The sequence below is a fragment of the Canis lupus genome, chromosome 38, assembly GCF_003254725.2.
Source record: "Canis lupus dingo isolate Sandy chromosome 38, ASM325472v2, whole genome shotgun sequence".
Taxonomy (NCBI): Eukaryota; Metazoa; Chordata; class Mammalia; order Carnivora; family Canidae; genus Canis; species Canis lupus.
The window spans coordinates 14,162,123-14,176,462 of NC_064280.1; the positions used below are offsets into that span (position 1 = coordinate 14,162,123).

The window sequence follows — 14,340 nt, forward strand, 5'->3', positions numbered from 1 at the left end:
AAGATGGAGGGAGAGAATTGCTCTTTCTGCTGGGGTTGCTAAAACAGATATGTGTAAAAATGAAATTATTGTTGGCCCCATACAATAGGCTCCTATGCAATGGGAAAAAAGAAAGTCAGCACAAAGAAAGAAGAACCAAGACACGGAGAGAGAGCTCTGCCATTGTGAGTCCTTTCAAGCCAATCTAGCTGTACTTGAAATCAGATGCAACTGTACCACTCAAATGGTGTGTATGGGTGTATTGTACGTTTATGTTATTCACACAATCCCTTCCTTATGTGGAATCATGTATTTCCCACTCAGTGGCAGGGATGGGTATGTGAATCAGGATAGCTAGGCTTTCCAGTTATGGTGAATTGCAAGCCATCCCGCTTTTGGGAGATTGGGTCTTAAACTAGATTGATTCAAGTTTTTGGGAATTTGGAAATGAAGGATTCTAACTGATACATTTTTGAGTGAAACACATTTGGGAGGACAATATTCCTGCTGCCTCTCTCATACCTTAGGGATGTTGCGTTGCTTCTGGTTTCGAATAATAATTCTACGTTGATCTTGCAAGCTGCAGTTATTTGCTGGTAGACAGTTGGATGTGTTTTTCACCAGTTCTTGTTGATATATTCAATATGATTCAATTTGATGGACTTCAGTTTAGTTCGTTTTAATCAATGTGGACTAGGTGCTCCATGAGGTTCTCTTCTAGAAAGAAAGCAGTAGACTGTTTGGATGTCATATTACGGTGCAACAGTTCTTCCACTTCTAGGGGTTTGGAAAGTATGAGCCACCATTTCAAATTTTGTATGGCAATCTACACATCCTTTTAGGTCCATCTGTTGAGCATTGATAAAAATCAATGACTTGCCACTGTTTTGACCTTTGATTTAATTTTTTTTTTTTATTTATTTATGATAGTCACAGAGAGAGAGAGAGAGAGGCAGAGACATAGGCAGAGGGAGAAGCAGGCTCCATGCACCGGGAGCCTGATGTGGAATTCGATCCCGGGTCTCCAGGATCGCGCCCTGGGCCAAAGGCAGGCGCCAAACCGCTGCGCCACCCAGGGATCCCCCCTGTTTTGACCTTTGATGCAACTCTGAGGTCTTTAGTAAGCAGCAGATGGGATTGGTGCTTACAAGCTGATACTTGAGAAATTCACTGAAAGGAAAAAGACCATTTACATTTATATTTCTAGTCCTGGGTGGTCATATGACTTTTTCAACATTACTGCCAACACTCCAATTAATGAAAGACTATACAAACATGAGATGAAAGTATGAATCCTCTGGTTCTTGTTTTGAATTTCTATTTATTCTGACTGATTGTGACTATGTATTTATTTATATGTGCACATGTAAACTCACACAATTCTTTATACAGAATCTATAAATAGTTATATTAACCATCCTACTTAAATATCACACATATTCCAGTAGAAAAAAAGATCACACTGGTGGGGCTGTTATAACTTTCTTTCACTACTCACTTGCTTTTTTATTCTCTCATATGACTTTGTTTTTGGCTCCCAGACTGTTGACATGGAGTGTGACTAAGCCTTTGCCCCGAGGACCTTCCATTCTCCTCATCACTGACTTTTACTTTCCATCTGGGAGCTGGGGCCCTCACTGCACCTGTGGCTGCCTCTTGGCTCATCATGCAGTGAGGGGTCCTTGGGGAGGGACCCCAATCATGAAAGTGATCCTGCCCTGTGATGGCTGCTGCTGTGGTAGGCACCAAAACAATGTCCTAGCAGGTCAACTGAGGACTTTCTCATACTTGCTTTTATAAAGCTCAGTCTTAGATGGGACCAAAATCTACAAAATCAGCTAGTTGAAAATGAAAAATGTAAGCACAACCGGTACCTTTTTCTAAAGATTAGTAAATAAAGTTTGGGGGCTTGTTTTCTTCAAACTTAATTGCATTAGGTTAAAACTGTATCATATACAGCAAAACCCAGCATGCTTTCTTTGATTAGCTTGACTGGTCAAGAAAGTCATCTGGAAAAAAATGTGTGAATTTTGTGTATTGATTCAAATTAAAATAACAACTTCATTTTTTGGTGACTGATTTTAGTTGAATCTTAGTTTTTATGTCATGCGATAGAGTCTTTAGTGATGAGAATTATTTTAGTAGGAAGAGCCTTTAACAAGAGAAAATAGGGTTATAGCATCAATTAGTTAATTTGTCATTAGCTTAAAGATTGAGTTTCTTAGTCTGTTGTCTAGTAAATTGACTATACATGTCAATTATTTTGATTATTTTGATTATAATTATTTGCATATTTATGAGGCAACACAGGAATTAACTTATTTAAAAACCAACTATTTTCTTTTCTCTCAAATGATGTCACTTAAGTTAAAACCTTTTTTTTTTAATTTAACTTTTCAGTGAGTAATTTTGACTTTATAAAAATATAGGTTTATGTAAAGAAATCTGTCTCTTCAAATGACTAGATCAAGTTGATTGGTGATCATCTATTATGATGCTTGAAGAAAGTAATTGGTGGTTGTGATTCTAATACCAACTCCAATGTGTGTGTTTTTTTTATAACACTAATCAAATCTCCACATCAGCTGGGTGTCCTACAACTCAACTAAATTCTGACAATATGTACCTGGAGATAGTATCAGATCTCACAGATTAGGAGCTCAGTCTAAGGGACTGCCCTCTACCATTAGATGCCAATTATAAGTCCAGGCTGTGACCTGTGTTCCTGATCCATCAGCTATATATCAGAGGTTCCCATGACCCCTCCTTGGATTCGATTGATTTGGTAGAACTTTCACATAACCTAGAGAAATTTTTTTTTTTAATAATTACAAATTTTTTAAGAGAGAAAGAGCACATGTGTGTGCAAGATGGGGGGTGGTGAGGGGTAAAGGGAGAAGGAGAGAGATTCTCAAGTAGACTCCCCACTTAGCAAGGAGCCCAAAATGGGGCTCAATCTCACAACCCTGAGATTGTGATCTGAGCCAAAACCAAGAGTCAGATGCCACCCTAGCACCCCAGCACTTAGAGAAGATTTTACCTATTGGTTTTACCACTGGTTTATCATAATAGTATATAACTCAAGGTAGCCAAATGCACAAGTCGTATAGGTCAAGGTGTGTGGGAAGGGGCACAGAGCTTCCATGCCTTCTCCGGAGTACTTCACTCTTTCAACACTTTGACATGTTCATCAACCAGAGGCTCTTTGGGTCCCTGTCCTTCTGGGTTTTTAAATAAGTCTCATTATATAGGCTAGGCCATGGGTGATTAAACTCAATCCCTAGCTCTTCTCCCCTCAAGGGAGTTTAGTGGATGAGACTGAAAATTCCAATCTTCTAAACACATGGTTGTTTCCACTGGCAACCAGCCCCCATCCTTAGGTACTTTCCAAAAGTCACCTCATTAACATAACAAAAGACACCTTTATGGTTCTCATCACAGGAAATTCCAAGGTTTTAGGAGTTTCATGCCAGGAATGGGAACAAAGACCAAATAGATATTTCTTATTATAAGTCATAATATCACAGCTATCAAAATAATGTATCCAATAAATGAATCATATCTACCTGAGGAGCATTTGTGGACATGCACGTACAAACACAAGATAGACTCTAGATGACAAATAAATGTTTCAGTGAGAAATATGAAATAATCCCAGAGGGCTGGAATGACCAGAGATGAGAGATTGGGGCTTGAAGAATTAAATATTCCTGAAATAGGGAAAAGAAAATCCTGTGGGGGAAAAATCATAAAATGAGTTCTTACTCTTCTCACAGAGTAAATAGCATAGCAGTATTGGAAAATTAAAGAAAGAAAAGATTTTGATGAAAGGTCAGAGAAGTGACCTGAGATCTTCGATTGAATCCACATTATTCATTATCTTTTTCTATCTACATACTTAGCTCAATGTTTCTCATTAACTAAATTAACAAGCTATTTGATTAAATCAAAAAGTCAGCAGATGCTCTGATTATTCATGTATCATAAATCACCCCAAAACTTAGTAGTGTAAAACAACAATATGTATTTATAATTTCTGATGGTTTCTGATGCCAGGAATTTGTGAAGGGCTTGATTGGGTGGTTCTGGCTTTGGGTCTCTTATGTGACTGTAGGCGGACTTTGGTGAGAGGGGGAAGAGCAGGGCAGATGGATGTTACAGAAGCTGGAGGGTGGCCAGGCACCTCTTTTCCTGGATTCTCAGAGCCTCTCTGTGTGGTCTACCCACACAGGGGAGTTTGGGCCGCCTCACATCATGGTGGCTCAAGGACAGCCAGACTATAAACATGCCTGCTGAAAGAGGAGAGAATTTTAACAAATCAAAGGCTTTATTGACCATTTTCTACAGTCCAGCCCTGAAAGTCAGCATCACTTCCACCATATAGTCACACTACATCCAGTTTCAAGAGGAGGGAGCATAGACTCCATCTCTTGAGATCAAAGTTCAGTTGTAAGGAAAGGATATGGAATAGAAGATATTGTTTTACCCATTTTGGAAAATATAATCTACCATGACGGGTTATGTGAGTCATTTTGTTTGATTAAGTACTGTGCCTGAGGAGTAAGAAATTAGTAGAAAAACCTTGAATATGTGATGCTTATATTAATTGGCTGAAATGTATAGATAATATACATTCAAAAGAGTGGATAGCATTCATTTATATTCTGATCTAATCACATAAATACTAGTGACCCAAATAGCCCACCTCCTATCCCTAACTCATGGCTCCTGGTGGTCCATAAAAATAATACAACTTTTGGAGATTGGCTCTATTAATAATAGAAATGAAAAGTCATCTTCAAAACACCTCACAGGGTTTTAACATTTTGGTTTCTTATTTATCCTTCACTTTGTTGTTGTTGTTGTTGTTTGTTACATATTTTATTTATTTATTTGAGAGATAGAGCACAAGTGGGGTGGAGTGGCAGGGGGAGAAGCAGGCTCCCCACTGAGCATGGAACTAGCTAGATCCCAGGACCCTGAGATCATGACCTGGGCTGAAGGCAGATGCTTAACAGACTGAGCCACCCAAGCGCCCCTTATTTATCCTGCATTTGAATGAAAGCCCAACCTGGTAGTGTTTCACAGCAGCTTCCTTTAGGCTGGATTTAATTGCTGGAGAGGTTTTTTTGCTAATGAGACTGAGCAATCAAAACCATAACCTGCATTCCTGAGACTTGGCCTCATGCATTTTAAAACATAGCTAAGGGTTAAATAGACTTCTGAAACAAAATAGTCTGTTTATTATTGTTGTTGTTATTATCATTATTTCAAACATGAAGCTTTATGGTCCAAAAATATTTAGGTCCTTTCATAAGAAAGGGCACTCCTCCTTGACATTCTCAAACATGAACCAGAAAAGATATTACTGAACATCATCATCTCATCTAAATAGGAAATAAGGTTTTTCTTCATTTGCTAGTGCTATTTGTTTTTCAAGAGAAATATTATCTTATCTTTGCTTTGGGCTTCTTTGCCTTGTTTTCCATTCTTTCAGGATGAAGTGTCCCAGAGAAACATCAGCTACAAATGCATGTGGTTAATTGGCATTCACCCCAGTTTTACAGGGCACTTAGGACTGACTCAGATTACTTCTCTCCATGCTTCCCAACTAAAATTTTCATAAAGATAAAACTTGGGTTTGTTCACTTTCTCTGAGTGCCTTCACCCCTTCCCCAGCAGAGTCCTCCTTCATGAGAGATCATTAGTGCTTCATCAAAGGGGCAGTCCATATAATAAGAACTATTGTTTAAGCAAGAGAGAAGGTCACAGAAGATCCATGGCATTGACTTTGCCTGTTATGAATATCCCCTGAGTATAAGAAGATTATAATTAAATCTTTGGTGTTAATATCCAGAATCTAGTTGGCATCCCTAGTGTTCTGATTTGGAATGAGTATTGCTTGATTTGACATCGAGAATAAAAAACTAGAAAACACAATTTTCTAAGAGGTTCTTTCTTTCTTTTTTTTTTTTTTAACTGTCAGCATTTCTAATCATCAGGTTAGACAAGACTGTGACAAGCTTAACTATTTATCTAGTAATCCCTTCAAGTATTTCTCCTTATGTCTAGTTGCTATTAAGGCTATGACTAGCAAAAAGTAAGCAAGAAGGTTTGTTTAGTTCTTAAAAAGTTTATGATATGGCACCTTCATTTCTGGATATTAAAAAAAGTACCAAAGCTCTTGAGAATTTCACTTTCAGTTTCTACTTTCTAGCTCCAGGCAATAATTTTTGAGTTTTTATTGATATCCTCAATAAGAATTAAATAAAAAGTCATGCAGGCTTCAATGTAAAATGTAAAATTATGAAACGTGTAGAAAATAAAAAAAAACAGAAGAAAATCTTTGGGGTCTAGGGTTAGGTGAAAAGTCTTTAGACTTGAGCAAAAGCACGATCCAGAAAAATTGATGTTAAACCTCATCAAAATTAAAAACGTAAGGTCTGCAGAAGACCCTGTGAGGAGGGTGAAAAAAGCAAACTACATATTAGAGGGAAAACCTTTGCAAACCACACATCCAACAAAGGTCTTATATGTAGAATATATGAAGAACTCTCAAAAGTCAGTAATAATGCGAACGTTCAATTGGAGAGTGAGAAAAAGACATCAACAGACATTTCACAAAAAAGAACATATAGGCGGTAAATAAATCAGGGAAAGATAGTTAGCATCAATAGCTATTAGGGAAATGAAAATTAAAACTATGATTTATCATTACATGACTGTCAGTGGTTAAAATAAAAATAGTGACCATACCGGATGCTGATGCGAATGCACAGCGAGTGCATCGTTCACAAATTGCTGTTGGGAATGAAAATGGCACAGCTCTGGAAAATAGTTTGGCAATTTCTTTAGAAACTCAGCATGCAGTTACTATACAGCTCAGCCATTACAGCCTTGGGCATTTATTCCAGAAAATGAAAACTAATGTTAGTACCAAAACCTATACATGAATGTTCATAGAAGCTCTATTGGTAATAGCCCCAAACTGGAAATAACCCAAATTCATTCACAAGTAAATAGTTAAGCTATGATACGTCCATACCAGGAATGCTAGATAGCAATAAAACTATTAATGCAGGCAAAAACGGGACCCATCCTAAGGGAACTAGGCTGAGTTTATAAAACCAAACTCAAATGTTACATAGTATGATCCCATTTACACAGCATTCCTGAAATAACAAAAATTTAGAGATAGAATAGAGATTAATGGTTGATAGAGGTTAGGAATGGGAGAGGGATATGCAGGTGGCTGCTAAGGAGATCTCTGGAGATAGAAGAGTACTGTATCTTGATTTGTGGTGATAGTTACATGAATCTATGCATGTGATAGAATTGCATAGAATAGATACAAAGCCACTGTGCACACACGTACCCACAAATGAGTGCATGAGGGCCCCAAAAATTTGCAAAACTTGACTAAGCTCCCCAGATTTTGTCATTGTCATTTTCCTGCTTGTGATATTGGACTAATGATAGGAAGTTACCATTAAGGGAAACTAGGTGACTGGTACATGAGAACTTCCTATAAAATGTTCCTGCCACTTTCTGTGAATATAGAATTATTTCAAGATAAAAAATTAAATAAAAGTCCTATGTTGGACTCAATTTAAGTCTACCCTTGTATTGTTAATAAGGATATTTGTATTTCTGTTAAGAGCAAAGAATAGAAGCAATCAGTACCCAAACAGAATATATAGGAAGCTAGGAACATGGATAGGGCTGTTGTTGAAATTCATTGGATATTCAGTTAGAAAGTCATGTATGATACGTGTGTTTGCTAAATAATATGTTTCCTTACTCATCTTTTATAAATGCAATTGTATGAGATTGAGAAGGAGAGCAGAGGTAAATGCTACCGAAACACATGGCAAAGCCAGACAACCTCGGCCCAAAGTTCTTTTGGCTCAGTTGTTATAATAGCAATTTCTTCTAGACCTGAGCCCAGAGAAGACAATAATAAGAACAATTGCAAGTATGCAAACAGCAATAAATCTGTTTCCCCAAAGGTTTTAATCACATTTAAAAATTTTTCCATTTTGTATTATTCATGTTGGAATTCACTTAGACCTTAAATCAGATGTTTTTTGAAGAAAAGAAAGCATCTTGGGAAGAATATTTTTCAGGTGCCATATTCTCTTACTCTTTTGTATAAACAGCAAATTTTGAAGTCTTTCTATGTCTTGTCAGCAAAGGTAATACAGATCTTCATATATATATATATATTTTAAGATTTTATTTATTCATGAGAGACACAGAGAGAGAGAGAGCGAGGCAGAGACACAGGCAGAGGGAGAGGCAGGCTCCATGCAGGGAGCCCGATGTGAGACTCGATCCCAGGTCTCCAGGATCAGGCCCTGGGCTGAAGGCAGTGCTAAACCACTGAACCACTTAGGCTATATTATATATATATATATATAATATATATAATTTATATTTTATATATACATTTACACTTATGTGTTTATTTATTTATATTTTATTATATATATATATGTTTCAGATGATTCCAAAGTAAATATGATACCTTATCAAGAACCTTCTATAAACATGTTAAAGTTGTATAATTTTAATTAAAAAGTAAACCACTATGCATTACAAAAATAGGGGACTTCTTTAAAAATTATGGAATATCCCCATGAAGAGTATTGTACTGTGAGCTAAATATGTCATATTTCAATATATTACTATGGATGATCTTTAAGAAATATTGTTAAGTAAAATATGCAGAATAGAGAAAAGTATGTAAAGTATACACTAGTTAATAAAAATGGAGGCAAACAAAAATGTGTATTTTCTTACATTTAAAAAAAGCAAAGGAAAATATACACATTTTTAAAATGGTTACTGAGGGGTGGTAGAGAATCTACTTCACTTTGTAGATCTGACACTGAAACCATCTACATATTTCACACAATTTTAAAATAAAATTTAAAAAAGCAACCCCTAAAAATGTAAAGGAAAAGGAAACATATGAACTGAATTATGTGCAGAGCTGGTGACATAACAGAGAAGAACTTTCTAAGTGGCTTTAAAGCATAGTCATCTTACTGTACATCCCAAGTGGGATATAGTTTGAAGACAAATGAGTTGCAAAAAATGTAAGCATTTTTCATATTTTTGAACCATCATAGTTTTTTGAACCATCATATTTTTTATCTTAGTATTAGATTATTAAGAGCAATGATTGGATTTCTGATATTAAATTGTTTTTTAAGATGTGATCATGAATATGTTTGAAAAGAGTCATTATTTTCTGGAGAGACTTGCTAAAATATTTAGAAATGAAATAACATGATGCATATTTGTTTCAGAATCATCTAAGGGTAGGGATGTGAATAAAAATGTAGCGGAAAGGTGGCTGTGAGTTAGTAATTACTGAAGCTGGCTGATGACTACATGAGATTCCTTATTTTATCCTATTTTTTTCACAAAGTTGAAAAATTTCAAATGTGAAGATTAAAAATATCAAATAAGAGTTGAAAAATTGTAAATAAGAGAAGGTATATTGCTTCCTTCAATACTACAGAAGACGGTCTCCATAGAAATTGTTGGTAAGCTCAGCATAAGTTCAGAAAATTGCAAAAGCAAGTGTTTTTCTTAAATCTTCTCCATCAATGTTCATTATCTTACTTCATTTCAGACTCTAAGGGTATAGAAGTCTAATATAAGATTTTTGAAAGTCATCTTCAATTTTACTAATGTAAGAAAAGCAAATTAGTTATTTTCTTGGACCTGGATGGAAATTTAGCTTGTTAGCAAGTTTTATGGGAGAAAAACCTAGAGAAGCACAGCACGAGCTTCCAGCTCCTACTTCCCTGGGTCTGCTGATGGGACTTTCCATCACTATTATTCTGCTGGAGAGAAAGGATCATAACTCAGCCGTTAGAAGGCCTGGGTTTCAGTGCAGGCTCTAATTTTCCTGACCTTTATATACTTAACAGTAAAATGAGAGATGATACCTATTTCACAATGCATTTGTAAGGCGTAAATGAAAGAAAAAAAAACATTTAAGTGCTAAAGATGGAGGCTGGAAATCACTACATGTTCAATAAACATTAGATATAATATATACTTTATTTTTCCTTTTCCAAAGGAATAATATTCACTGCATATGGTTGTTATTAGCTTCAAGTGAAATAATAATGTATGTAAAAGTAGTTATTATTTATTATTATGTCTATGTTACCACAGGGCCACGGGGTGATGAGACCACCACTCAGTAGACTGCATATCTCATACAGAGTTTCTGAGAAACATGGGGTTCAGAATTTGATGGACTTCCAGAGACCTAAGTGGGTTGACATGCTTACCTGGGTGAGACTGCTGCTGACTTGCAGGCACTCAGATTGTGTTTTTCAGTGAGTCTGCCATTGATTTTGTCTGACTTTCAGAATGGAATTGCTGACACTGGGTGCTAAGCTTGAAAGGTGTGCTCACTGAGGTAAGTTATTGATAGATGAAACATGTGAAACCCTGGTTCTGCTGATTATTTGTTACCAAAGCTACAGAAGGATGAATCATTCTTGAAATTTGTGGGAACTTTTAGATTCTCAACTCTTGTTTTTCACAGATCTACCAATTTACTTAGGAGCTATCTCATCTAAAAGAAATAAATCTTTTACCCCCTGATGCTGAATGCCAAGCTACTGCTCCTAAGAGAAGGGAAGTGAAAAAAAACAATCCCCTACCAATGTTTATTAGCATGGACCACGATGTTTTAACTCAAGGAGGAAGATTTGAGAAAACTGATTTTCCATTTTGTTTCATCTACCCTCACCACCTGATTGATTAGAGAACTGGAATTTGTTGGTGAGTATAACAACGCCAAATGCTTAGCTAACTTTACTACAATTGCTGTTGATGCAAGTAAATTGATAGTCCTGAGGGGGAAGTGGAGTGGGCACCAATTCAACTATCTGCAAGCATATTGAGAGAGTGATCTATAAAAAAAAAAAAAAAAAAAAAGACTCATTATCTCCAAACTTTGTTTCTCAGGTACAGAGGTAGCTATCTATCTATCTATAAATATAAATAAATAAATAAATAAATAAATAAATAAATATTAAATATTTAAATATTTAAAATATATTTTGAAATATATATTTTGATTAAATAATATTTATTAAATATAATATTTAAATATGTATTTATAAATATATAAATAAAAATATATATATACTTTTTGTTTTTTTACTAATTTTTCATTGCATTCACAATTCATTACAATTCACACACAACTCATTACGGTTGTGTTTGTTTTACCTAATGATTTGTCCATTGTGTTGTTTCTAAGCCAGTGAGAAGTGATGAGTCAGTCTCAGGGATACTATGCCACACAAGCCCACAAAACTCAATAAAAGCCACAGGGTCAGCTAGTGACTCTAGTCATAATTTCTTACCGCTGTCTACATATCTTCCCCTTGGCAGAGTAGTATTCATTATCTGCTTAACACAGCCTTCCTAAAACTAGTTCTTTCTTCAGAATGTGTACATCAAACCCTGAGCCTGGAATAAAGATGTTACCTTACAATGGCCTTCCATGGTCCATTTGATGACAGTCTTCATCCCGGTGCCTCAACCTCAGATAGGACTGAGCCAAGATATTTGGGCATACCCGGAGCAAGCTGATAACTGGTAACTCTTAAAATGGATATCCTTTCTTGTATGTTGTTTGTTTCTTTTTATTCAACCAGAGTAGGAGTTGGACTGATTTACCTGTCACTAGGTGGAATAAAGGACTTGATAATAAGGCCTCCCTTTAACTAACTTGTTCAATAGACTGACACTCTTTCTCCTTCTGCTATGCATGATGACTAATGTCAACAGTTGGCCAAAGCTCGCAGCTTGTAGGCTGCTCTCTGGTATACAATCAACCCTGGGACCTCCCATCACTCCCACCCAATAGTTACTAAGGTTTAGTCTTGTTGTTTCCAAACATGATGTTGTACAAGTTACGCTTGTTATGGTGATTATGCAATTTAATGAACTTTTATGCAACCTGATGAAATTCAGTGCAAAAGATTGAGATTATTGTTTCTGTGAAATTCAAATTGAACATCTCAGAAAGACTTGATAGAAATGGGGGCCTAAATATTTATAACCAGTTAATGTATGTGAAATAAGGTTTGGGAAAGAAGTTAAAAAAATCTTAAAAAAAAATTCATGCCCACATTGCTTTGCAATTGTCTTAAATTCTTGCCCACTTTGAAGGAAGCCAAACTTAAAATTATAGCCCATACATTATGAATGTGGTATGTGGTTTATACAAGAAAGAAAGAGCAGGGCAATAGACAATAGATCCATATTCAAATAAAAGCTCTTAGTCCTATTGCAAAGACTGGTGTATTTGTATGTTTTAGTTAGAATAAAATTCTAAAATAAATTTTTTTTTTTTTTTTTTTTACTTAAAATTGCCTTTTTTTTTTTTTCCCCTTTGGATTGGGAAGTACCAACTGCATCAGATGAGGAGGTTCCTATCTGTGTAGGAGTCACTTATTGAGGGGATCCTCAGGTCACAAGTATGTATTTATTTATGTATTTATTTTAAAAATATTTCATTTACTTATTTGAGAGTGAGCAAGCACAAACAGGAGAAGAGGCAGAGGGAGAAGGAGATGCAGACTCGCAGCTGAGCGTGGAGCCTGATGTGGGGCTTGGTCCCAGGGCCCTGAGATCATGACCTGAGCCGAAATCAAGAGTTAGATGCTTAACTGACTGAGCCACCCAGGCACCCTGGTCACAAGTATTTAAATTCTTCTGTCTCATCATCATTATTTTTCTTCCTGTATTGCTCCTCTGCTTTTCCAGACACTTTCCCTTAGCATAGTCATTACCCATAGTTCTGACTTAGTTCTGAAAGCAAATCTGCTCAGATACCTGGGTATTCCACTATTCTGAATTGGACATGTCACTGTTGCTCCATCCACCTCTTCTGCACTTCTAATACGCCATCTGATCCAGATTTTTGCCTTGCCATTGTAACCTCTGTTTACCACCATCGATATTCTAGTTCATCTAATCAATGTCATGAAATGCTTCTCTGCTAGTCCTGGTCTATCTGCTGATTTTTCCATGGAGGTTTTTTCTTTTTAAATTTCTTTAAGATTTTATTTATCTATTTATGAGACACAGAGAGAGAGAGAGAGGCAGAGACACAGGCAGAGGGAGAAGCAGGCTCCCCAATGGAGCCTGATGCAGGACTCGATCCTAGAACCCTGGGATCATGCCCTGAGCCAAAGGCAGACACTCAACTGCTGAACCACCCAGGCTTCCCTCTGCCATGGAGTTTTAGACTCATGTTTGAATGACCCATCTGAAAATCACAGTGAGGAGTTGAGGAAGAAACTTGTTGCCAGACAATATCTAATTATAGTTATAATAGCAGCATGAATAGAACACTGGTGTTTTTTCTCCCCTACTGCTGTGCTGTCAATATTGCAAGTGGTATTGACCGTAGGTTTGTACAATGAACTGTTGAGCAGTTCCTGCATGCCAGGAATCTTATTGATTATGTCCTATTTAATGCATCAACTTTATGAAGTCAATATTCTTATCCTGTTTTAAAGGAGAAGAGTCTGAGGCACAGAGTTGAGCGGTTTGCTCAATGTTAGATAGCCACAGGATGATAGTAAGCAACAAAGTGGATTTGAATCCACACCTGTATGTCTATGAAGCCCAGGCTTCTGGCCTCCAAGAAGGTTCTGATTGCTACCAGTTTTGTTAGAGTGTATGTTAAAAATGTTACAATTCAAAGTAAAGGATTAAAACAAATGAGTTGTTCACTCAATTATTCATTCACCCATTTAACACATCTGTTGGGGCCCCATTACTTGCCAGGCACTGTTCTTGATGCTTCTGAAGATACAAAGAAAGAAACAAAGTCAATGCCCATTTAGACCTTGCATTCTGGTGAGAAAGGTTATGAACAAATAAATATAAAATATGTTAAAAAAATATGTTAATGTCAGGTAATGGTAAGTTACTGAAGTATCGTGGTAGAACTTGAGGAACTAAGAATTTGGTCGAAGAAGCAAAGTGTGAATATATAAAAAGTTAAATGGTTAAAAATGTCAAGTAACCTAAATAAGAGTTGAAGCAAGGCGTCAAAGATTGATTTCTATTAAGCATCGTAGAAAACTGATGATGGAAGTGTAGAAGGGGGAAAGTTGCTCTGGACTGGAGCGTTCTGGGAAGATTTTGGGGAGAAGACTGAAGAGTAGATAGGATTTGGCTGGGTGGAGGAAGGGCAGCGAAAACAAGTTAATTGTCTCAAGGAGACAACTGAAAGTTCATTTTTCTGCTGATAGCTGCTAAACGTGACAGATTTAAAGAGTGTAAGTTTGGCCCTCATGGCTCTTA

At 36.5% G+C, this 14,340-nt stretch overlaps 1 long non-coding RNA gene across 1 annotated transcript in view; it reads right to left on the reverse strand.

The window, feature by feature from the left end:
- The window catches only part of LOC112643134 (uncharacterized), a 31,176-nt gene that overhangs the window by 14,618 nt on the left and 2,218 nt on the right, over positions 1–14,340 (reverse strand). The window contains exon 2 of the long non-coding RNA XR_003125654.3: positions 502–696. This is a non-coding gene — a long non-coding RNA (uncharacterized LOC112643134). The remainder of the gene's footprint in view (positions 1–501; positions 697–14,340) is intronic.